General features: G+C 36.2%; 1 pseudogene; it reads left to right on the plus strand.

Annotated features, from left to right (window-relative positions):
- Positions 1-16,941: 16,941 nt before the first annotated feature.
- Positions 16,942-19,957, plus strand: LOC103289695 (pre-B-cell leukemia transcription factor 2-like; annotated as a pseudogene).
- Positions 19,958-26,436: the final 6,479 nt, after the last annotated feature.

The raw sequence follows: 26,436 nt of genomic DNA on the forward strand, positions 1-26,436 counted from the left end.
TCATCTAAAGGACACTTATAAGGCTATTGCGAAGATGCAAAAATGATAATTTCTGAGCAATTATTTATTTTAGGAAATGAGTAAATCAATTAGGCTACCTGACACTTTATCATCTGATGAAAAATTTATCAGCTAGTTTGATTGTCATAAAAATAAAAAGGAATCTTTGAAGATGCTGAAATTGTTAATATCACTGATAGCTCTCTGTTCAGGCAATGAAAGGACGTTTTGCCTTTCACACTAGTAAGGGTAATCAAGGGAACATCAGTAAATGCTTTTGTACTTACACTGAATATATTTTTTGCCTTTTTAAAATAGGAATATATGCAAATGTCAACACTATGATTCTCTACAACGGGAATTATATTTTGTTTCAAAATGTCAGCTCTTATATTAAGTTATTGTTTATTTGACAAAAGTATTAGTTAATCAAATATAAGATGCATAAACATATTGTGTGTGTTTTTTATAAACCATTTTTAAAAGATCCATTAACAAAATTGCTTCTGGCAGTTTCATCTTCAGATCAGCAATTTAGAAACCTTTGTTATCACCAAACAGAAGAAGCTGAGGAAGCAATAAAATAAGAAGAGGGAGAAATGAGAAAATAGTTAGGGTTCAACACTGGGATTCAATTTGTAAAGACCTAGAAAACCAAGTTTTTGTTTATATTTGCACCTAGACTTAATCATTTTGCAATAACTTTTTAAAAACTTATTTTGAATTCATACTTTCTAAAGAATCAGATACTGGTGGGGTTAGCTAGTTATGTTATTCTATACAGTGGTATATATCGATTTATAAAAGGAGCAGCAAGAATCCTATTGTAATGTCTCTAATCATCTATTTTTGAACACCCTTTTTTTGAGATATCAAGACCTTAGAAAATACATTTGTATTCTGAGGTTTTGTTGCCAAAGTGCATTTTACAACATTTTCAAAGATGGCTGATTGATTTATTATTTCTGTAATTAATTTTAGAGCTGGAGATATTAATGATTATAATGTATTCAATATAAATACAAGTCAAATACAGGTCAAAGGATATTTTCTGATTATTTAAAATGCATTTATAATTAATAGATGTCAGATAAACACATATTGCTACATTAACAAAACATGTTTCTTAGAGAGATACATTTCCTTTTTGAAATCATAGGTAGCTAAAACTGTTTATGTATGATTTCTCTATCTAAAACTTTACTTAAAAAACATGACTCATTTAAAATATAGTCATATGCCGAAACCGGTTTGGCTCAGTGGACAGAGCGTTGGCCTTCGGACTCAAGGGTCCCAGGTTCGATTCCAGTCAAGGGCATGTACCTTGGTTGCGGGCACATCCCCAGTAGGAGGTGTGCAGGAGGCAGCTGGTCGATGTTTCTCTCTCATCGATGTTTCTAACTCTCTATCCCTCTCTCTTCCTCTCTGTGAAAAATCAATAAAATATATTTAAAAAAAATAAAATATAGTCATATTTACTCGCACGATACCCATGACAATCGGAGGTCTTTTTCAGAGAGGACAGATCACTTGGTTTTGTAGAGAAGAGTGGCAACAAGGACTTGCAACACATCAAAATACTCTCAGGACACTAAGAAACGTATATACACAGTTCAGCTTTCTGATAATCCTGAATCCATGCTCTCACATTGTTTTCTGAGTTGAAATATCCCTACCATGTTTTTTTTTTTCTTCAGTTTATATCTGTTACTATCTATGTTCACAAGAAAGTGAAAATCTTTAAGAAGCTATTTATACTTTTACCTATTTATACTTCTACCTTTAACAGTGTTTGTTTATGGAAATGTTTCCTTTACTTTTAGTAACACATACTTCAGTAACACATTTTTAGATGTGTGAAGCATGAGCTGTAAACGTTTGCATTTTTGCAACCTGGGTTGGATTGCACTTACTCATTCATTTTTCTGTTTATCTCATTACTTACTCATTTCAGCTCAAAACTATATGATAGCCTGTGTGCAGTGATAGTATATTTACCCTATGTGTCTCGGGAGAAAGCTTAGCTACACATTTTGTTTTTAACATCAGTGTCCTGAGTTGCATTTTCATAATATTGACAGTTCTTGCTGCCGTTGCGCTGCCCGCAGCCAAGTGTGCTGACCCTGCTGAGAAAGACCTGTTATCAAGTGGATGCTAAATCCTAGCTGTTGGCAGCAGCTTTGTGCGTAAGTGCGGTGGATTGAACAAACAGTCTCAGTGCCCTGGGGTCATGGAAAGGTCAGCAGCAGCTCTGACCATTAAATGATATCTATTAATTTTGCTCTGGAGAACAAGCTGCCCTGTTAGGCAGTGATAGAGATAACTGATTTGACTGTGAAGTCACTAAGCAAGTGCTAAGGAATTCCAGCAGTGGAAAGTGTGATAATGCCTACGTAACGCTGCAAGATAAACATTAGAGTTCAACAGCCATGAAAAGCTCATATATATAATTTTTCTATGAGACAAAACCCTACAGGAAATTAGAGACCCACCATTAAAAATATTCAGATTATTTGCTTAAAAAGCTATGTTGTTTGGATTTTTTTAAGTGTGAAAAAAAAGATTTTAAAATGTGCTAGCTTATTCATTCAAGACCCACATCCCGTAATTTGAGGAATCTCTTTGTGGTAGAATAATAATGTCCCGACAAAAGTCTAGATAACTGAAATTTCTCAGGTAGAATAAATTTTAGACTTCAGATCTCTCTCTCTCTCTCTCTCCCTCTCATCTTCACTTCACTGTACTTTAAACCTGGTAAATTATATCTCTTCCTCATCACTTGCCCAAGTCCATCAGCCTTTAGTACCCACCCCAAATGCTACTATTAATATTTTTCTCACTGTTTCAATCCCAAATAAAAAAAGTATTTCCCCTTTTATAATATGAGCTATATTTAATGACTATACCACATCACATTTATATTATATTTCTTTATTTTGACACATGCACATGTACATGAATATATTGAACAGTTTTTAAATATGTTGACAATTATGGTGCAAAACTGGCTAATTAAACTAATCTGTTTTCTCTGCTATTGTGAGAATATTTTGAGTTTGTGAGATGGTTTCAGAAGGAACAAAGGAAGATAAAGCATAGGGTTCTGAATGAAGAATAGGACTCAGATAGGGAATTGAAGACTATACACTATGAAATAGATCTACTTCTTTTTTTAAAATATTTTTTATTGATTTTTTACAGAGAGGTAGGGAGAGGAATAGAGAGTTAGAAACATCCATGAGAGAGAAACATCAATCAGCTGCCTCCTGCACACCCCCTACTGGGGATATGTCCGCAACCAAGGTACATGCCCTTGACCAGAATAGAACCTGGGACCCTTCAGTCCGCAGGCTGATGCTCTATCCACTGAGCCAAACCGGTTAGGGCTAGATCTACTTCTTAAGAGAGAATCTAAAATTTGTAAGCAAAATATAGAGGAAGAGAAGTAATTTCCCCCTAGGTTCTTAGCTGAGAAAAGATTAACAAGAGACCAAAAAAAATAAAAAAGCTTAATTACACATTATATATGTATGTACCTATGAGAGCCTCATGAAGATTTGAGATTCAAGGAAGTGAATGAAGAAGGAAATATTTTAGACAAAGAAATGATACATTTGTGTTTATTGGTAAGACAAAGGGCTTTGAGACAAGTTTTCTTTACACTGTCTCCTTGGCCCTAAATTGCCCTTCTCCAGTGATAAGGATGCCTTCTACCCTCCTGGTACAGGAAGGGTACCTTTCACAGGAGATTTAGCTCCTGCTTTTAGGGCAACAGAGGAGGTTCAGAGAATCCTTCCTGCACTGACAGTTTCTCAAGTACCTTCAATTCAAAATAATCAATATGCCAAAGTGGTATATTTGGGGGTGACATATGCTGAACCCTAACAAAAGTTGTTGTTTTTTTAAATTCAAAAATGTTCAATGAGAATACTTATTATTTTCTTTATAACATTGTAAGGTCTGATCTGAATATCACAATAGAGCTGTTAAAGGACTAAAAAAAAGCAAATAATGAATCCTGGTTCATAAATGATAAGAAATTCTACAGAAGTATATATCTTGGAGTTAATATTTTACTAGTTAGAAGGATTTGGAAACCCACTTGCATTGAAAAGGAGGGATTCAAGGCAGTATCACCCAAATCTATCAGATGACAAAGGTTGCTGACTGACATATGAGTTATCTATAAATATGTGTGGTTTATTTTCTTTTTGTGAAACTGACTATTTATACCTTAGATTAACATGTGTTCTCAGTATATATTAAATGATAAATCGAACTTAGGCAACAACATCTATAATAATAAAAGCGTAATATGCTAATTAGACCAGACAGCTGAACAACCTTCCGGAGGAAGCCATGGTGGCGGGGGCCAAGGCAGAGGGGTTAGGGGCGATCAGGCAGGCAGGCAAGTGGTTAGGGGCAATGAGGTAGGCAGGTGAGCAGTTAGGAGCCAGTGGTCCCGGATTCAAGAGGATGCAGGATGAGTGGAGGGATTCCCCCTGCCTGCCCCGGGCATGAATTTCGTGCAGTGGGCCTCTAGTTGTATAATATTCTGTATAAAGTTAGTTTATAACAAAGGAACAACACATAATGATAATATGATCATAGAACCTGCTACCCTGATTTGATTCATCACTGTTGGATGAAGAAGTGTCAGGTAAGTGAGGATACGATATTATATAGAGCAAAAGAAGGGTGCTTTAGAAACTTTAAACATCTGTGAACAAAAGTCCACCCTTCATACTTCTCTAATAGTGTGCTGTGGAAGTGCCTATAACAGTCACTGCACTGTGTGGAATATAGTAAATTGAAAAAAACCCTGTGTCAGTAAATCATTCTACAGTCAATAAAACCTACTCTGCATTTGGCATAATGACATGTGAAGCAGTTCCTTACTGAAGAGCACGTAGACTATGCACATCAGTGTATAGTAACACCATACTGTAGTTCCTGTCTCACTTTTTATTTTTCAATTACAGTTCACATTCAATTACAGGTTACATGCAATATTACTTTGTGTTAGTTTAAGGTGTACTACGTGGTTATTAGATAATTATGTACTTTACAAAGTGTCCCTCTCCCCCAATATTACCAGTATCCACCCACCTGGCACCATACATAGTCATCACCATAGTATTGACTGTATTCCCAATGCTATACTTTACACCCCTGTGACTATTTTGTAACTACCAATTTCTACTTCTTAATCCAGTCACTGATACTGCCTCTTACTTTTTAAATGAGAAAAATGAAGCATGAGGAAGCTAAACAAATTTCTCACTGTCTTTTAGTCATGAGGTAGTGGAACTTGGGTGTGAATCAAGTTAGTCTGCTTTTAAAGCCTATAAACTTAAACACTATATTACTCTGTGTATCTATAGTGTGGGGGTATGTTATTTGCCACCAGCTATTCCTCCACCTTTTTTGTTCATCTTTCTCCTGTCCTCTCCATTTTTCCTAACTTCTCCCTCCATCTCCACTTTCTTTTTCTCCCTTTCAACCTCCTTTTCTCTCTTCCATTTTCCCCTTTTTTTCTTTTTCATTATTGTATTAAAATTTTTTCAAAAAATGTTTTTAATTTGTGATGGTTCACAAAGCCAGAGTAATCTATGTACCCCATAGATTAGAACACTTTAAAAATTATCTTTCTTTTATTAAAAATTAAATTACAGTTATAATTCATACTATATTAGTTTTAGGTGTACAGCATAGTGGTTATACATTTATATTCCTTACAAATTCTGGTACCTGCATGACACCATACATAGTAATTACAATATTACTAATTATATTCCCATACTGTACTTTATATCCCTATGACTATTTTGTAATTGCCAATTTGTACTTCTTCATCCCTCTTACTTTTCTACCTAGCATCTTAACCCCTCATCCATCTGGCAAGTTTAAGGTGTTTTCTATATATATGAGTTTGTTTCTGTTTTATTTTGTGTTTTAGATTCCACATATAGGTGAAATCATATGATATTTGTCTTCGTCTGATTTATTTCAGTTAACATAATATACTGTAGGTTCATCCATGTTGTCACAAATGGTAAGATTTCATTCTTTTTTATGGATGAGTAATATTCCATTGTATACATGTATCACATCGTCTTTATCCAATCATCTATCGATGGACACTTAGGCTGCTTCCATATATTGTCTATAGTAAAAAATGCTGCAGTGAACAGGAAAGCATATATCTTTTTGAATTAGTTTTTCTGTATTTCTTCAGGTAAATACCCAGAAGTGGAATTAATGGGTCATATGGTAGTTCCATTTTTAATTTTTTGAGGAACCTCCATGCTATTTTCCATAGTAACTGCACCAATTTGAAATCCTACTAACAATGACTGAGGGTTCCCTTTATTCACATCTTTACCAATGTGGATTTATTGGTGATAGCCATTGTGACATGTGTGAGGTGATATCTCATTGTGGTTTTAATTAGCATTTCTTTTATGTTTAGTGATGTTGAGCATTTTTCATATGTCTATTGGCCTGTATGTCTGTATGTTCTCTTTGGAGAAATGTTTATTAAGGTTCTCTACCCATTATAATAAGACTAGAGGCCCAGTGCACAAATGCATGCACCAGTGGGGTCCCTTGGCCTGGCCTGCAGGATCAGGCTGAAGACACCCCCCCAAAGGCTCCCAGATTGCAAGAGGATTCAGGTCAGGCCAAGGGACCCCACCAGTGCATGATTGGGGCTGGGGAGGAATGTGGAAGGATGGCCAGCTGGGGAGCGACCACGGGAGGGCTCCAGGGCATGTCCGGCCCATCTCGCTAAGTCCCAATTGGCCAGCCCCCAGCAGCAAGCTCACTTACTGGTTGGAGCATCTGCCACCTGATGGTCAGTGCATATCATAGTGACTGGTTGACCAGTTGACTGTCTGGCCCCTGGTGGTCAGTGCACGTCATAGAGAGCAATTGAGCAGCCTTAAGCATATCATAGCATATTATGCTTTGATTGGTTGAACGGCCAACTAGTCAACTGGACACTTAGCATATTAGGCTTTTATTATATAGGATTACTTGTCTTTTTGGTGTTACGTTCTATGAGTACCTTAAATACAGGGTGTCCCAAAAAATGTATACACACTTTAAGAGCTGATAGCTCATTTTGAAAATAAAATGTATTTTAAAAACACTGCCTTTATAATTATCCAAATTGGGTGTATACATTTTTCGGACATGCTATATTTTCGACATTAACCCCTTTTGGATATATCATTGGGGAATATCTTCTCCCATTTAATTTTGTAAATGATTTCCTTTGCTATGCAAAAATAAGTTTATTTATAATGAGACCCTTCAGCTTTTTTGAGGCAGATAAAAAAGGAGCTTTTAAAACTGTTGAATACTAGTATGTTTCAGGACACAGGAATGAAGACTCCTGAGCCAGGAGCAGGAGAGATCTGCCACACCCTCCAAAAGGAGTACCTTCACTCAGCTATAAAAGCACCTTTTAGATAGGAAAGAGACAATCTGTCCTTACGCAGGTAGTTTCTTGGGAATGGGCAGGAATAATTTTCAGTGTTTCTTATGGTAATGTTGCAGTAATTTCTGTGTATGAGAGTGTAACGGATGCAATATAACACAAGATCATATATTAGAAAAGCTAGTATTTTGTTTACTATGCTTCTGTTTCTTTAAACATTTGTGAACCTTAATAGGGAGAATGATTCTCAGTGATATGCCAGATATGTGGCCCCATTTGTCTGCCACAAAATGACTGGGTGAGAAGTTACATCCATTAAAATTAAATGTTTGCTAATAATATTCAGTGAGATCTCAGGGACACAATGGGAAAAGGGTCTTTTTTTTTTTTGGTCTGGATGATTAACTTTAATGAATGTTAATTAATTAATGTTAAAGGTGTTTTACTACATTAATTGAATACCCTCATCAATGAAAATGTAGAATGGAAAGCAAGAGTTTTATTTCATAAAGAAAAGATTCTAATCATAGATGTAAAATCAGTACACATGTCAGATAAATTAAAAATGTAGCATCCCATCTCTTTGCCAAAAGGTAATCTCTAGAGAAATCAAAATGTGTAAAATACTAACTGATAATGTTAAATTTGTTTTTTTGTAAAAATGTGATTGACTTTCTTCCTCAGTATAAATGCAATTATCATATTTATCTTAACATTTACTTTACACTTTTCTATATGCTTAATAGCTGTATACATAGTAATCTGTGAGTTGTGACTCAATTCTATTTCCTGTTGACTTGCTTTATATTGATTGTGAGGTATCTTGCTAAGAATTAACCTATAATAATAAAAGCATAATATGCTAATTAGATTGGACGTCCTTCTGGAGAAAGCTGGGGCTGCGAGGGAAGCCCAGGTCCTAGGAGCCCGAGGGAAGCAGGGGCTGGCAGCCAGGGGAAAGAAAGCCTACTCTTGCATGAATTTCGTGCATCGGGCCTCTAGTTATTCTATGAAAAGATAAACCTTCTTGGACTATAGGGAAGAAACCAGAGAATGCTAATACAGAAAATCAGTTTTTATTCCTCTAAGTGAATTCTAGTTGCTTCTGAGGGGTATAGATTTTAATGTTTTGTCTTGGCTTTGGTGCAATTATCTCTATGGTGTCACACAAAATTCCCAATGCAAACAAATGAGGTTGTTAACTTCAGCAGGAAAGAAAAAGAAACAGGTCAATGTTCAGAGCACTAGTCCCCATCGTCTCTCATGACTTCAGACTACAGTACAATATACAAGTTGTCAAGGTTCTTCAAATTTCATGTTTTAGAAAAGAACGAAATTCTGAAAAAAAATCATTTATTAATTCATTTTATTAATTTTTTTACATCTTCTTAGGTAGTTCTCTATAGTTATTTTTTCAATAGTTTAGATATACTTTTCTTACCTATGATTATTAAAAATTCTAATTTAATGAACTAACTTTTATGAAGCGTGAGCATGATTAATTGCATTTTTTCAGCACCAAGTTACTTTGCAAAAATGTGTTTAGACTTCTCAGCCAGACAGCTGTTCTCTTTGCACTGTGTTTTTAAGTAAAACACTTGAGGCAGGGTGACATCATTCAAGCCATATTTAAACAGAAGAGAGAGTTCCCAATGTTAGAATTTTCAGATGCATCATTTAACGTTAGATGATGCAGAAAGCACAGTTATTTTATTTTTGTCTTAAATGTAAAATACATGAAATATAAAAACAATCACAGTCATGCTGAGTATAATGCAGTCTTTTAAATGGTGGCTCAGGCACACAATAATTAAACTAATAGACAATTAAAGCTGTGTCTACACTGATCAGCTTATTTAAAAAACAGGGTAGAAATCTCTCTCTCTGCCTCTCAAATGTCTCTTTCTTCCTCTTTGTCTCCATTCTGTGAACTAAGTCACTGCTCAAGAAAAGTTCTTTTTTCTGAGGCATAGTAAGAGACATTGTTCAAAGACTACACAAGAAGGCTAAAACTTCATTTCCAAACTGTCCTCTATGGGAGAAATCAATATGACAACTTATTAGATAATCATATAATAATACAGACAAATATTCATTTGTTTTACTTGTTTATTATATGCCAGCAAGTTTTCTACTGATAGAAATAGCCTGGTCAAAATATAGATAAATCTAAAAACAACCTGATGTCCATCAATATTGGAATATTTATATAAATTATGAAGCACCCATATAATTCAGCAATGAAACAATAATTTTGGCATTCATATACTGACATCAAATTGCATTTTTAAAAATAAAAAAGTTAATAGAATACTACGCTGCTGTAAAAAAGAAGAAATTCTTACCATTTGCAACAACATGGTTGGAACTAGAGAGCATTATGCTAAGCGAAATAAGCCAGCCAGAGAAATATAAATATCACATGATCTCACTCATTTGTGGAATATAATGAACAACATAAACTGATGAACAAAAATAGTTCAAGAGACAGAGAAGCATCAATCAGACCATCAAAACTCAGAGGGAAGGTAGGGGAGGGTGGGGGTAAGGGAGAGATCAACCAAATGACTTGTATGCATGCATATGAGCCTAACCAATGGACACAGACACCAGGGAGGTGAGGGCATGAGTGTGGGGTGGGGGGCAGTGGGGGGATAAGAACACATATGTAATACCTTAATCAATAAAAAATAAAATAAAATAAATAAACAAACAAAAAAACACTGTGATACATCTACACAATGGAATAGTACACTGCTATAAAAAAGAAGGAACTTTTATCATTTGCAATAGCATCGATGGACCTGGAGAGCATTATGCTAAGTGAAATAAGCCAGTTGGAGAAAGATAAATATCACATGATCTCACTCATATGTGGGATATAATGATCAACATAATTTGATGAACAAGAATAGATCCAGAGACAAATGGCAGGGGAGGTTGAGTGGGGGGTTAGAAAGCAACCAAAGGACTTGTATGTATGCATATTAGCATAACCAATGGACACAGACACTAGGGTGATGGGGGCTTGCCCAGGGTGGGAATGGCTGGGAGGTGGGTGTCAGTTGGGAAAAAAGGAGACATATGTAAACTTTAGACAATAAATAAATTTAAAAAAAATAAAAAATGAAAATAAAAAAGTTTAGAAATGAAACAAGTATCAGAACACTTGATAAACAAAATAAAATAAAATCATTATTCAGGCTTGTGAGGGTTTATGCTAAATTGTGAAACATACAATCCTGTCATTGAAGAAAGAGTGAAGTTCTGACATTTGTCTTTACTGTTTTAGTTTTACCTTATTCAAGAATATAAATGAAAATACGTATCAAGAAAAATTCACATCAGAACTATACCTGCTTGGCAGTTGCAACTATCTATTGCTACAGATACCAAAGTTCAACAAAAATCAAAAGTTTTCTAGGAAAAGTAATTGGCTATATGGAATTTACAAAAATGTTTTATATGCATGTTATTCATACTGGTAAAATTTATAATTTGAAGATATAGATTTAATGTGCTTCCTATATCTTCTTATAAAAATTTAGAATTCACACAACCTAAATTATGGTGTAATGTCCCAAACATTTATTTTTCTCAATAATCTTAATTGTAATTTTGTGTGTGTTTTTAGTACTGACCTTTTATTTATATTCAGTTTCTCATCACAAAACCAAACTCACTGCAAAAGGATTTTTTAAAATGTCTAACTCATCTTTAAAGTGCTATAGCTCAAAGTACCTGCAGAGGTATTTGCTAAGATTGGCTAACTTAAATGTATTCTATTCCTCTATCCAAACTAACCTCAAGCATAAGAAAATTCCAGTGTCAGGAGCGTGAAGCAAATTTTCTATAAAGTGTATAAGTACTTGTTCCAATCTAACTTGATTCTTCTTCCCCCATCAATAAATGTTATCAAAAAAGAGATTCTTAGTTATTTCTAAGTGTACCAGTTAATAATACGGATTTTTTTTCAATAGATGGAGTTACACATATGTTTATATATATGTGATTTGATATGTATGCTATTTCGTTGTATTGACAACAAGCTTCAAAACTTCATATGTCAAATTTGCTGAAGGTGTTAACATCATAGATATTTTTACACTTAAAAATGTCGGATTTCATGCCAAAAAAAAAAAGAGCATTTGCTGGAAGTTTTAATTCATTACTTTATTTTGAAGAAAAGTGTGCTGAATACTTCGGGAAGCTTATGCTGAATATGCTCCATCTCAAGATACTTGTGAACACTGGTTTAAATGCTTTAAAAATGATGATTTTGATGTGAAAGACAAAGAATGTCCAGGTCAACCAAAAAAGTTTGAAGACCAAAAATTACAAGCATTATTGGATGAAGATGCATGTCAATCTCAAAAACAACTTGCAGGAAGATTAAATGTTGCTCAGCAAACACTTTCTGATCATTTACAAGCAATGGGAAAGATTTTAAAGGAAGGAAAATGGGTGCCACATCAACTGAATGAAAAACAAATGGAAAACTGAAAAGTCATCAGTAAAATGTTGCCAAATAATAACAACATCAAAAACCAAGTAAAATTCTGGCTAACTTCTAGTCTGTAAAATCTATGTCATGTTTTATTAGGTAGTTGAATTCAGACATTTTGAGCATGTCTGAACCAAATATTACTCCTGGGACTCTGCTATAAACTTTCTATTAACATAACTCATATTAGCTATAATTAGTTATAGCCATACCTATGTTTCACTCTTTCTTACCACATTGCTAGACTATAGTCCTCTGCATTTAATTGGAGCCATGTACTTACACTTCATGTTCTCAGAGCTGTCATATCTGTAGGCAAGTGTTCAAACACTGAGAACTCACATTTAAAGGGATGTGAAATACGCAGGATAGTGTTAAAGACTTATAATTCATGCTGAAAGAGCTGGTGTATATGTGTGGATGTGGGTTGAACACTTATAATTCACATAGACAGAGCTGTGAAGGGTTTAGGAATGTGACTCTCAAAAGGGGAAAGTGGGTGGATTCATTGTCTCATCAGCACATGGAGTGAAAAGAAGTAAGGACGTAAAGCTAATCTTTGAGGAACTCTGAACAGATTGTAAGTAAGCCTACAAAGATGATCCGAATTCAGTGGCCAGTGGGGGCAAAACCAGAAGAGAAGGGAATCACAGAACTCTGAGTAGGGAATGTTTGAAAAAGAGAGGTGTCAACATGTTAAATACTGCTTAGAAGTCAAATAAGATAAAAATCTGAAAAATTCCCATTAAAAATGGGAAAAGATTCAGGTTTAACTGGGAAAATCCAGGTTTACGTCTATATAAACCTTATTGCCCAGCCTGGTTATTAATTATTTCCTTTCTATTTTTAACAGCGATAGATTTGGATGATGCATCTTGGAATCACTGTAGTTATCACTGACCGTAGTGAGAAGTTCTCTGGCTTTGTAATAGGACAGAAAGCCCAATTTGTATAGTTTGTCAAGTGAGTAGGAATTGAGAAAAAGGAGATAATTTTTAAATATGAAATTAACCCTATACATTGTTGTGAATGAGAGATGGATTAGCACATTGCACTAAGGAGATAACATCATGAACCCTTTATTTCACTGGGATAAAATAGTTTTAAGCTTCTAGAATATTGCTGTCTTGCTAATTATTTATTCTGATCATTGGCTCTTTCCCCTGTGCTTTTCCCATCTCTCAGGAGTACAAGCAATCTTCTTTATTCTCGGTAAGGAAGGGAAGCTGTATTTAATTTTTGCCTATTCTTTTGGCACTTGCTAACATTCATACTTATATTTTTACCTTTTTTTCAAATTTTATTAAGGTTTTTCTGAAACAAAGTTCATTTCTTTAGTTGTTAAATGATACTTTTTTGTAATCACATACTGTATTTCCTCACTCTTATTGGAAACTTTAAAATGTAAAAAACATGGTATTTTTTTCTAATGTAACTTAGAGGTTTATTTATAATAAACCAACTCTCTCTCTCTCTCTCTCTCTCTCTCTCTATATCTATATATATATATATATATATATATATATATATATATAATATATATATATATTATATATATATATATAATATATACATAATATATACATATATATGTGTATACACACACACACACACACACACACACACACACACACACACACATATTCCTAACAATCCTAACAGAATAAAATGTTCAGATAACAGTAAATAATAGAACCCAGTGTTTGTGTTGCAAATGAAGCTACTCTTTCTATGTAGGTGAATTATATTTTGGTAGGTTTTTAGATCCAAAGAACTGATTCATGCCCTAGCTCCTCCCCATCGATGACAATTCCTCATTCTATTTCAAAGTCCATTTGGGAAGTCTAGCTCCACAGTGACTGAACAAAATTATATTTAAAAAAAAACACGAAAATGGATTGTTTATGAAGACTTGAATAATATCAGCAGAACATACTCCTTCAAGAGGACTGGAAGGAAGACTACTATGTGTTATCATATCATAATATAAATGTGCTGTTTTATATTTTTATAATACAAAGACAATTATAACTATTAAGAAGTAAAACAATGAACTTACATTAGCCACGGTGAGCAAGGAGATATATCAGCAGTGTGTTCCTACTGCCCGTATCCTATATAATAAAGAGCTAATATGCTAATTAGACCGAACAACAGAACGACCGTCCAGACGACCTTCCATACGAAGCCGGGGCTGCAAGGGCCAAGGCAGCCATGGCTGCAAGGGTTGAGGCCCTTGCACGAATTTCATGCATAGGGTCTCTAGCGATTACTACATTTCTCTTTAGCAATAGCCACAACATTCTTATTACCTTTAAGTCCAAACTTCTGAAATAGTATTTTTGCTCTGTTTAGTCTTCACATTCAAATTCAGAGCTCATAAATTGTAATAATTTGAAGTTAAGCAATTTATGCTTGCTATTCACTTTCAGGTCTCTGTAGTGAGTTTTGTTAATACAAATCTTCTATTTCATTACATGTGTAGGAAAATGTAATATGTTCAGTTCAATTGAATATGTTTAATTCAAAATTCTGAGTTAAAAATATAACCTTCCTCCTCAGTATTGCTTTCTGATTAACTGAGAAATTAACCCTTTATATATTTTGTGTTGAAATATTCCTATAAAAATTCCACTCCAAAATAAAGAATGCTTATCACCACTAACAGGTTACAAATAAATAATAATAATAAAATATAGCAGTTTTTCCTTATGTATTTCAAATAGAATAAGAAGTATGGGGTTGGGATTTGGAAACCACTATGGATTGTTACAGAACAGAAAAAGTTAGTCCACACAGCGCTAGCAGAGCCAAACACTAAACATGGAGAATTTCAGTGGAGACATATTGGCTATTTTGTTATGTATGGTGTCATCCAAGAGAAAGAAAAACTGATAATCAGAAAACCAAACTCCCTGATTCGGGTTTTGGAGTGGGTTTTTAAGGGTTTAGGGGGAACAGGTGTGTGGAAGTGCTGGCAAGAGAAGTTTTAATTGAAGGACTTGGAACTTGGCCATTAAGGCAAGGGGCACCAACACAGGATCTTTCTGGACAAAGGACCCTCCGCTTCCGAAAGGGTTCTTTCCGGCTCAGTCAGTTCAGCAGGAGTTGAAGTGCTTTCTTCTGCACATGCTTGGACTGCATGACTTTCGGTTTTGGTCTGTTGTCTCTGAAAAGCAATTCAGCATCTCATTAAACCGTTCTGAGCTGGTTTGCAGTTACATAATTACACTTTTGTCACCTAATTGTGTGACACCTAGGCAAGACTTTAACCACTGCTTACCCTCAGTGTCACAGTATGACTTCCTACAATCCAGGCAAAACAATTTACTGAAAAATGTTAGGAAAACATATTTTAATATTGTTATTATTGATCTGTGTATTTCCTATTGTGTAAAGCATTGCTATACTGCGATTTCATTGCAGTGTAAAGCGACCACATAATAACCTTTTTATTTTTAGAAGTACAATAAATGTGTCTAAATTAAGAAATATTATAAGCCAGAGACGATAATACTTGCAAGGCTTAAACAGCCTAATCCATGGAAGGCATTACTGTGCATGCTTCACGGGTAATTAGTTAACACTCAAAACAATTCCCTAAGGTGGGTGTTTTTATCATCTTTGTTATACAAATGAAGAAACCAAGACAAGAAATGTTTAACTAATGTGCTCAAGCTTGAAGGACCAGCAATCATCGGCCGAAACTGGTTTGGCTCAGTGGATAGAGCATCGGCCTGCGGACTGAAAGGTCCCAGGTTCGATTCTGGTCAAGGGCATGTGCCTTGGTTGCGGGCGCATCCCCAGTGGAGGGTGTGCAGGAGGCAGCTGATCGATGTTTCTGGGTCTCTGTCTCTCTCCCTTCCTCTCTGTAAAAACTCAATAAAATATATTAAAAAAAAAAAAAAAAAAAACAGGACTAGCAATCATCAAAAACAGTAGGCTGAACCCAAATTCTGTGCTCTGGGTGACATTCCACTCTCTCTATTTAGTAGTTCTACTAGTTGCCCTACTTGTAAAAATAGTTAAGGCCCAGAAAAAATGATTATAGATATTTTCTACCTTTTTGCTGCCCAATGAAGGGTGAATTCAACTATTTAGAGCAATTTTTTTTTGCCTAAATGAATATTTTGTTTCACATACACAACTCCATTTTTAAAAGCTTCATAAATATATAATTGTTAAAAAAATAAAATATTTTTAAATGTTGGTTTCTTTGATCTAGTAACTGGAAACATCATATTTTAGTTGTATGCTGCATTACATTTTCAATGTGTATATATCCTATTGGAAATACAATTCGCTATGATAATTAAACATTAATTCTAACTTTTATAACAGATCATAATACAATTTTCCTACAGATAGGATCTTAAGGCTAATTTGCAGAACTATTCTGATTTTACTAAAATAAATAATTCATGAGAAAATATGTTGCATTATGAACCAATCTTACTTTTTTTCTGACACACTTGTATTTACATCTACTGTTTTATAATATAAAGAGAAGCAATTTGCAAGGGTAGGAAACTGGCAATAAATTCTTTTCCACAGAATGGATGCACCAAATGTGCCATTTAAATATTGCATTAACATTTTATGAACTGGGACTAAGCCAAGTATTGTCTGCCAGTCATAACAAAGAAAAAAGGCCAATAGTGATTTTCCCTTTCAAGTTTTGTTTTTATTTGCCCATTGTATGCTGGATTTGAGAAAACATGCTTTTAAGGAATTTGTTAGCTCATTAAGCATAGACTGTCATTGTAAATCAGAGTCAGAAACCTTTCAATGTAAATAGAATCCTTTGAGCCACAATTATATTACAACCTTAGGAAATTTGCTTTATATTATGTATACTTCTTTGTTTTCAATACAAATATAAAATGCTATTTTAATTTTAAATCATGGCAATATTCTGTTTCCAATACCTTAGCATGATTTGAGCAAAAATATTTGCTTTTTTTTTAGAACAGCAAAACATCTGAGTGCAAAAATGCCGCTAACTGTAACTAGTCTGCTAAAAGTTCATGCTAAGAAATTTAGACTTCAGTACCTTCTGTTGTAGAAATAATTTCTTCAAGTCATAAATGAGAAATTTAGTGTAAAATTAACCTGTATAAAACACTTTATAAATTTTATTTTTAAATTACAGCTTACATTCAATATTATTTTGTATTAGTTTAGGTGTACAGCATAGTGGTTAGACAATCACATACTTTACAAAGTGGTCCTCTTGGTATTTCAAGTACCCACCTGGTACCATACATAATTATTACAACATTATTGAATATTTCCTATGCTGTGTTTACATCCCCACAACTACTGTGTAACTACTAATTTGTACTTCTTAATCCCTTCACTTTTTCCACCAAGTTTCCAACCCCCTTTTCATCTGGCAACCATCAGTCTGTTATCTGTATCTATGAGTCTGTTTCAATTTTGTTCATTCTTTTATTTGTTCTTCAGACTCCACATGTAAGTGAAATAAATATATGTTATTTGTCTTTCTCTGGTACAGAAATATTTTATCATCGGTTGCTAACATGCAGGTGCTTTCCCTTCAAATATTATTTCTAACATTTTACATACTTTGAGTATTAATATATCTATTATTGAAATCTTATTATTAAACTAGGCATATTATTAGGCATGGTGAATACAAAGACTACTTAAGGACAAATGTCAAGATCCTAAAAAACTAATCATTATTGTAAAACAACCACAATGATCACATCTGTGGACTTATGAGAGAGATACTGAGTGCTTTGGGAACACCCATGTTGGACACTCTTTGTCTATTTATTCAGTGATACCATGTGTGCAAAAGCATCAGTGGATTTGACGATTTCCATGCATTATGCAAGTATACAAGTTATTTATTATTCCCTGTGTTAGGTATAATTCTAATGTGACCCCTAATGACCTACACACCCACTTCCCTTTAGTGTGGGCATAACTTACTACTTTTTTCATAGTGTTTGGCAAAGTTGAAGGGACATGACTCCTATAAATGATTACATTATATGGCAAAAGTAAAGAGTTTTCTTAGATGTAATTAAGATTCCTAATCAGTTAACTCCAAGTAAATCAAAAGATAGGTTTCCCTGGTTGGATCTTATCTAACTTATGAGCCCTATGGAAGAGAGCGTAGACACCAGAGATGGAAGAAGTTTAGAGATTTTATTTTGCTGGCCTTGAAGGAGCATATCATGGTAAGTTCAATAGATGCAAGGAAATAAATTTTCCAACATCCATGTGATCTTGGAAGAGTACCTTGGATAATATCATATTCCTAGTAGACACTTTGATTATAGAATTGTTAGACCCTGAGCAGGAGACCCAGTTAATCTGCTTCTGGACTCTTGATTATGAAATACTAAATGTATATTTGTATCCGCTAATTTTTTGGCAATTTTTATTAGGGAACTATAGAAAACGAACACACTCACTAAATAGTTTTCACTGTATATAGTAGAAAAGATTGTGCACTGAAAATTATGAAGGAAGCAAAGTAAATAAGGCATATTATCTGACCAGAATGAGTCTATATTCTAATTGGAAAAATGTATACTATGTATAAATAATATAATTAAATAAATGGATAAAACAATAAAAATAAACCAATTGAAATGTAATATGGAAAATACTATGAAGTAATACAAATGAACTGGTTTAATAAATCACTAGAAAGAGGGATAATTTGGGCATCTTGGGAAATCAGATGAGGTTTGTTTTCTCTAAGCTTTAAGAGATAGATGGTGGGTGGTATAAGGAAAGTCTGTGCTGGGGAAAGGAAAGCATTTCAGAAGGTCACAGTAAGGTGAAGAGCGGCTTACAGATGAGAAATCTTTTCTAATGTTTAAGTGAAATCTAATGTAATTAGATTATATTAATATACATGTAAGTAATAGAGGTTAATGCTGGAAAGGAGAAGGGGCTATGTCACTCAGATTCTTATGTCAAAGGCTAACAAGGACAGCTTTTATCGCATGGGTCATTGGGCATGTTAGAGTTAGTAGTCTCCAACATAAGTATCCTATTCCAGCAGAGCATACCATTCTTTATTCTTGAAACTTCAATTATACTTACCTTAAGAGCTATATCCCTGCATTTTCCCTCTGATTATTAATATTCTCCTTTGTCAAGGTCATACTTCAAATATCCTATATAATAAGAGAGGAATATGCTAATTAGCCCAGATATGCTAATTAGTCATGACCAGTCAGGCACTTAATAGTAACGACCAGTCAGGCGCTGCCCAGGAGTGGCCCCTGGAGGAAGTGGCCACTGGTGGGGGCATGCGTGGGCCCGTGGCACTGCCCAGCCTGGAGGCTGCCCGGCCTGGGGTCACGAACTGGCATGCTGCGCTGCCTGGCCTAGGTGCGGCCCCCAGTGGAAGTGGCCACCTGCGAGGCCCTCATGACCCTGCGCTTATGGTTCCTGGATGCCAGACGGAAACACCAGAACTTCAGCAAACAGGCCACCGAGGTCCTAAATGAGTATTTCTATTCCCACCCGAGTAACACGTATCCCAGTGAGGAGGCTAAGGAAGAGCTTGCCAAGAAGTGTGGCATCACTGTCTCTCAGGTCTCCAACTGGTTAGGCAACAAGCGGATTCGCTATAAGAAAAATATCGGAAAGTTTCAAGAGGAGGCAAACATCTATGCCGTCAAGACTGCATGCCTGTCACCCAGGGGGGCCACAGCCGCACCAGCTCCCTGACACCCTCTTCCTCTGCAGGCTTTGGTGGCTCTTTCAATCTTTCAGGATCCAGAGACATGTTTCTGGGGATGCCCGGGCTCAACGGAGATTCCTACCCTGCTTCCCAAGTGGAATCACTCCAACATTCAATGGGCCCAGGAGGCTACGGAGATAACCTCAGGGGAGGCCAGATGTACATCCTTTGGGAAATGAGGCCAAATGGCGGCTGGCAGGAGGCTGTGACCCCGTCCTCAGTGACGTCCCCAACAGAAGGACCAGGGACCGTTCATTCTGACACTTCCAACTGATCTCACCCCTCAGGGCCACAGGGTGGGGGCTCATGAGGTGACTCTTGACAAGAGGACAAAGGCAACCAGAGGACAAGCCCCAGACACAGGAGAAGCACAAGATGGTGAAGGGCAAATGGGGTCGCTCTACCCTAACCAACTCAGTGCTGTGGTTGCTGACTACATGGCAAGGAGAAGCGGGTCCCCTAAGGGGAAGGTGGGGTCTGTCTCCCCTTTTTTCCCTTCTTTTCAATCTTTTTCTCTCCCCAGTTCTTACACAGAAACACATCCAGAACCATATCTTACAGATCCTCTCTCTCCCTCATAGACACATACACAACTATTCTGTTTCTCTCTCTCATAGATACATACACAACTATTGTTTCTCTATAGACACATATACATTCTCTCTCTCAGACACTACTCTGTTTCTTTTTAGGCACTTTTGGGGCATATGTGTTTCTGTAAAGTGTCTGTACAAATTTTTGAATATTTTGTGTGTTTTTCCCCACTTTTTATTTTTGAGTTAATGTAAGTCCTTTTTGTCAGACATGTGTTTTGCAAACAGCTTTGCCTAGTCTGTGGTTTGTTCATCTTAATTATAAGCAATTTTGATGAGCAAAATTTTATACTTTTGAGGAATTCCCAAGTATCATTGTTTTCTTCTGGTTATTGCTTTCTGTGAACTAACTTAGAAACATTTGGCTAGCCCCAAGCTACAGTCATATTCTATTATGTTTATTTTTTAAAAAGCTTTATGGTTTTAGTTGTTATAATTAAGTCTATGATCTACCTTAAACTTCATTTTGTGTATAATGTGAAGTTGGGAGTTGAAGTTTATATTACAGTCATTCATTTTCTTGAGATGAGATCAGGAAATACATTAATTTATTCAAATAAAATATCTCTCCTTAGGCCACTGCAAAATTGAATTCTCACATACACTTTCCATATATGACAGAAAGTTATTAGTTCTTTAAGAGAAAGACCGGAAGGCAAAATTCCTGAGTTCCCATGTTATCCAATCATGTGGTGATCCCAATGGAATCTTCTAGCCCATGTTGCCCATGCTTATTTAATTTTTAATTTGAAAAAAAAAAGGAAATTTGATTAGCATTATAAAAGAGCAGAGAACTAAAAAGGGGGACTTTATGTTTCTAGTTCCTTTATCTGATTGTTGTCTGGCCTTAAGACCTTCAAATGGTCCACTTAATTAAGTAACTGCTAGACATTCTGTTCTTCTCCAGACTTGTTGAGGAAATATAATTGAAAACAAAATCTCCTATTAACCCAGAAAACACCTTCACAAAGGATTAGAGAAAAAAAATAGTTTTTTTATTAAATAAGTATTAAACCAGAATGTAATGCAAATCTCAGGCAATCTATTATGTGATGGCAAACACACAGACATCTCATTCTTATATATAGCCAAGCAGATGCCACCCATTATATATACACTTTCAAAATACAAATTAACTGTTAATTTAATTATAAGCAAATCATTTCTTTCAGATTTCAAATTATTTTTAAAATATGCCTATTTTTGGTTCCCTCTCACTGAATTCAGAGTTTTGTTTGTTTGTTTTGTTGTTTTCCGAGGTCCTGATTATCCGCACGATTGGTTTCATAGGAGCTGATTTGTAGTAGAAGCAGACAGGTTCCACTCCTCGTATTTCAAAGTTAATAAATGTTTCTATGTTTTCTATTTCTTCTACTAGATTATGCACAGTGATATCTTAATGTATAATTTTGGCACCACCAGATAGTGTACAATTATTCATGAATATTTGCAAAAAGAACTATGGAAATACAAGAAATGCAGAAGTGGTTTAATTTCCTATAATGAGTAGAAATTCTAAAAGTCAACAATTAGAATAAGCCCTCGATTTGCAGACCTTAATTTTTTTAACATATTTTATTGATTTTTTACAGAGAGGAAGAGAGAGGGATAGAGAGTTAGAAACATTGATGAGAGAGAAACATCGATCAGCTGCCTCTTACACACCCCCTACTGGGGATGTAACCGCAACCAAGGTACATGCCCTTGACCAGAATCGAACCTGGGACCCTTGAGTCCTCAGGCCAACGCTCTATCCACTGAGCCAAACCGGTTTCGGCTGCAGACCTTAATTTTAATGGACTTTGGATTTAGTGGACAAAATTTTTGGTCCATATGTCATATGTGAAAATTAATACCCTGTTAATTTTAAAATGCTTTTTACCAAGATTTACTTGTAATTAAATTAATAGCTTATTTTTTGTTATTAACTCACTGTTATTTTTAACAAATTTTTGTGAATGGGCCATATGTTGGAAAAAACACTAGTAATTTTGCTGACATAAATACATATTACTATCTACAACTGCAGTCTACATATTTAAATCCATTAATCACTGCTCCTAAACGATGTTTGGTGAATGATTAGCACATGATCACACTGTATTCAGTGAGGTAATTGGTTCTGTTGTCTCGTGGGGTGACTTTCTGGGACAGTTTCAATGCCTGCTGGCTGATGTTCTGATCTGCACCAAGCCATATGCATTTGTTTACTCATGGTGACTGGTGAATGCACACTTTTACTAAGGATAGATTGGACAAGGGACACAGAACTACGCAAGATCTAGGAAAAGAATGGCTTAGGGAAGGACCTAACACAAGCCCAGGAAGGATTGGGAGATTGATTGGTTAATTTGAAAAAGCACCTGATCCTCCCCAAGTGTGAGAGAATATAATCAAAACTTAACAAAACTCTCTCTCGCTACATCTCTCTAGCCTGTGTGCTCTCAGGTTCTCTCTCCTTAACAGCCATGTGGTTCTAGCAGCTGCTTGGGGTCCAGCAGCTGCACAGACTCCAAGCCTGGGTGTCAAAAGTGGGCCTGGGCACAGGGCCAGCCCAAGCAGAGCCAGGAACAGACTGAGGCAGCCGGATGGGGACAGAGACTAACTTGGACTAATCCTTGGCATGGCGCAGAATTTCTGGACACTGGCTTGACTTCTGGGCCTGATGGAGAAAAGGCTGGACTTCTTTCTCAGCAGGATGGAGCTGAACCTGGGACAGTCCTTTTTTTTTTTATCTCATCAAGCTTCAATAAATCTTACCACTATGCCAAAACCTCCTATGTGTGGGTCCACTTTTCATGGAGTCACTTTTCTCACGAATCCATTTCTATCGGCAGCAGGTACATGTACCTCTAGTTCTTAATTTAAATTTAAATATAATGCACACATATATGAATATAATAAAATGTAATTACATGGCTTACCATAATAAGTTGATTGTTTCCAACATTTAATTTAGACGTAAGTTCTATAATGAGCATTCTTTTGCACATTTCCTCGTACAGATGAAAAGCACCTGCTCTTCCCCAAGTGTGAAAGAATATAAATTGAAACATAACAAAACTCTCTCTCACCACAAGTGGAATTGATAACACTAAATTGTCCTTTGAAGTTTCCTGGAATATGTAAAAGCTGTCATGTCAGGGAGAAAGAATTATCATCTACACTTCAGTTCTTCTGGCTGGACTAATAAATTAACATGAGACAAGATTAGTAGGTGAAAAAACAAAAAAAATTAAAGCTTAATAAACATGCATACCTACCATTATTCTTACATAGGGGAGACCCAGGAGCACTTAGTAACTTGGCCAAAATGGAGGAAGCTGCCTTTAGCTAAAGACAGAAGGAAATGTTGGGGGTGCAGTTAGTTACGGGAAGTCACCAGGAAAAGCACAGTGAACAAGAGTACGATGGTAACGCGGATTTAATCATCTTCTCCACTGAGAGTAAAGGTTGGCCTGGTACAGAGAGGAAGACACCCTTATACATTGTCCCAGTTCCAATTATTAAAGAATTCATATTTTTGCTATGCATTTGTAAAACCACTACTGCCATATCAACTTTATCCCCTGTGTATTCATTATATTACACCCATGTTCTATCCTTGGCAATACAATATATGATTTAGTTACAATAACCTAAAACACATTTTGATATATGCCCATTATGTTCTCCTTTTTAAAACTTAGTTCTTCTCAAAGCCTTGAAAAATATTTCCTGAGAATTTTTCTTTGTAGGATCTGAGTTTGTAAGATCACTTGGGAAATTATTTATTGTTATGATAACAAGTATGCTGCTCTGTGAGCTTGCCATATCTTGGGATTCATTCAGTTGGTCTTTTATATTTTTACATTTTAAACAGTAACATCTTCCAAATACTGTATTATATTTAGTCATAGATAACATTGTTTACCCTTTGGAATAGCATCAGGTTGTTGAATTCATTTTCTAATTTTTTTACCCTCATTTAAAAGGGTGTTTCTTATTCTTTTTGATGCAAATGTTTTGAACTCTCTTTAGTTCAAATAATTTATGGAATTGCTTGTACTTTAAATGCAGACAATTATGTTGTATGAAAACTAGGATAGTGTATTAATTTCCTAGGACTTCCAAAACAAAGCACTATAGTCTGGAAGGCTTAAATAACAGAAATTTATTTTGTTACAGTTCTGTAACTGGACAAAAGGGGTCCATTCACCTGTGCGCATCAAAGCCCAATAAGACAGGAAGAGGAGCTTGCAGCCGAGAAAGTAAGGGGTAATTTTAGTAAGTGGCCCATGCCTGGAGACAGGTGAGCTAATGCTCCCAGTGGCTTCCAGGGGATGGGTTAAATAGAGAAAAAATCATTAATCATGGTGACTGAGGGAGTTAAGGTCATGGTCAGGGTTGTGGTCTCACCTGATTGGTCAGCATTAGGGAGCAGTTGATCAGTGCATCTGGTTCTGAGTCAGCCAAGGAACTGCTTTGTCTGGTTTTACCACTTTTTGGGCCTGGAGCTGAAACACAACTGAGGTCTAGATTTTATCTCTAGCTTGATTGAAACTCTGTCTCTGGGATCAATAGACTTGAGGCTTTGTTCCTAAGATTATTTGATGCTGATCAGAATCTCATTGTATTGAGGGTTTAATGATTAAGGGAGTGAACAGGCAAAGAAAAAGGAGGCAGGTGAATCAGGGTGCTGGATGAGGTGAAAAGGTCAGTGAAAAGGTCATAGTAAAGAAATGGAAATGAAGTTTCTGTGTGGTTATAGTTCTGGAGGCCAGAAGTCACAGTTCAAGTTATTTAACCAAATATATACACTGAGTGGCCAGATTATTATGATCTCTGAATATATATATTAGAGGTCTGGTGCACGAATTCGTGCATGGGTGGGGTCCTGAGGGGGCTGGGGGGGCTGGGACATTATCAGCCCTCTGGGTGGGCGGTGGGACGCCCTTGCCAGCTTGGGATCCAGATCTGTCCCGCTCACATTCGCGCCAGTTGTCAGGAGCCACCTGGTGGCCACTTTTATTATTTCTTCTAGGGAGGGGAAGCAGCTGGGGTACCGGAGGCTGACTTCCAGGAGGCCGGCAGCACGGTTGGGATTGTGCTGGCGGCTCTAGTCCATCAGTGCCTGGCCCATTCTTCAGAGATTAGACCTGCAGGACTACTGAGGGAGGGAGTGGCTGCCGCCGGGCTGGTGGGCTACCAGGATGGGTCTCAGCTGAACAGCGCCCCCGCTGTGGGAGCACACTGACCACTAGGGGGCAGCTCCTGCGTTAAGTGTCTGCCCCCTGGTGGTCAGTATGTGTCATAGTGACCAATCGTGTTTCAGTCATTCGGTTGCTTAGGCTTTTATATATATACACTAGAGGCCCAGTGCACGAAATTCGCACGTGGTGGGGGAGGAAGGATCCCTCAACCTGGCCTTCACCCTCTTGCAATCCGAGACCCCTTGGGGGATGTCTGACTGGCTTTCCCTATAATTCTGTAAAGCCGTATTAACCAAAGCATGCTTTACTTTACACTGTTTTAAATAGATTATATGATATTTCAGTGCTTTTCTATAAATTTATGTCATTTTAATGCCTTCCTCATATATTTCATATATCTTTTAAAAAGTTTATATCTACTAATATTTTCTTTTATGCTTTACAATCCTTTTTTGTCTTAAGTCGTTTTTTTTCTGTTCTTATATGTCTTTTTTTTAATCAGTTGTAAATAATTATCCTATATAATAAAAAGGTAATATGCAAATTGACCAAATGGCAGTGACCGGAATGCCCACGGCCCCTCCTCCCAGCCATCCCCATACCTGAGAAGCCCCCCCACCCTGATCAGGGGGTGGGGCCAGCAGGCAAACCGCCCATGGCCCTTGCCGCAGCCGGCCCGCCCCTAATAGCCCCCATTGGGAGGGCCAGCTGTACCCCAACAGTGCACAATTTCGTGCACTGGGCCTCTAGTGTTGGTATAAAAAAAGTTAAGCCTTATTGTGAATACTCGTATGTTTTAATCTACCCATAAATTTTAGATTTCACATAGAGATTCAATATAACTGTGGCAGGCATGCTAATTTGTTCCTAATTTCCATTCCTCCTTTTTGATTGTTAGGAGATCCAAGACCTTTTAAGTGAGGCATTGTTCCTGAATTATTACAGCATTATTATTGGTCTAATTCAAC

The sequence above is a fragment of the Eptesicus fuscus genome, chromosome 8 (genome assembly GCF_027574615.1).
Source record: "Eptesicus fuscus isolate TK198812 chromosome 8, DD_ASM_mEF_20220401, whole genome shotgun sequence".
NCBI lineage: Eukaryota > Metazoa > Chordata > Mammalia > Chiroptera > Vespertilionidae > Eptesicus > Eptesicus fuscus.